Consider the following 1,235-nt stretch of genomic DNA (forward strand, 5'->3'; position numbering starts at 1 on the left):
AATTTTCTAACCAAATGAACCACGTGCTCGTTTGTCTCCTCATAATAATAATAAAGTTACAGATGATCTAAATGAAGGTTTGCAATCAAGCGCAGTATGCTCGGGTGAAGCGGGTTCACTGGATCCGAAACACTCACTGCACTCCAAAACACCAGAAACAAGACACAGAAAACAAGCATTATAGCACTTATCACCATTACACCTGCAACACCAGAAGAGTCACAACTACGTTGCCGGCCTTTTAGGTAGGAGTACGCTGTTTTATTGAGTAAGTATTTATGTTTCACCAAATAAAATCCAGGGCCCTTATTTTATTGCGCATACCTAGATAAATTATCCATCTCTTTGTGTATTGCAGCAGCCCTAGCTAGCTAACAGAGTTTGCTTGTGCCGACACAATGCGTCGGACTAATGCCTCAAACTGCTTGATCAACTGCTAATTAGCTGATGGCGACGTGACAGCCCTGCGGTTAACAATGTTCGCGCAGGGTTGAACATGCAGTAAATTTTATTTGTTGATTTTATTTGCAAACCTCACCTAATTCGTGTGTTACCCAGGCCCAATTGCATAAAGAGTATAAGTAAATGATATTATTGATTATTGAAATTTATTAGTACCTACTATTTGCTTGTAAGTTATTTTTTAGTTCCGTACCCAAAGGGTAAAAACGATACCCTATTACTAAGACTCCACTGTCCGTTTGTCTGTCTGTCACCAGGCTGTATCTCATGAACCATGATAGCTAGACAGTTGAAATTTACACAGATGATGTATTTCTGTTGCTGCTAAAACAACTATACTAAAAACAGAATAAAATAAATATTTAAGTGGGGCTCCCATACAACAAACGTGATTTTTTTTGCCGTTTTTCGCTCAATATTAATAATGGCAACAGGTAGCCACTTGAAATATTCGCAGAATTATTAGTTGTACATATATTCAATATAAAAATAAATAATTAATTTTAAATTAAATAAATATTTAAGGGGGGCTCCCATACAACAAACGTGATTTTTTGCCGTATTTTGCTAATGCCTATCTAATGTTGTATACATTGGTACGGAACCCTTCGTGCGCGTGTCCCACTCGCACTTGGCCAGTTTTTTATTTGAAATTGGGCCCAGGTATCTCCAAATATTTAGTTTATTTGGAAGTGTTAAACACCTAACGAAATAAATTACTTTAAAACATATAATTTGTTATGGAACTTATGGACCAAGTGATAAATCGGTAT

This window comes from Choristoneura fumiferana, chromosome 8, assembly GCF_025370935.1.
Source record: "Choristoneura fumiferana chromosome 8, NRCan_CFum_1, whole genome shotgun sequence".
Lineage (NCBI taxonomy): Eukaryota > Metazoa > Arthropoda > Insecta > Lepidoptera > Tortricidae > Choristoneura > Choristoneura fumiferana.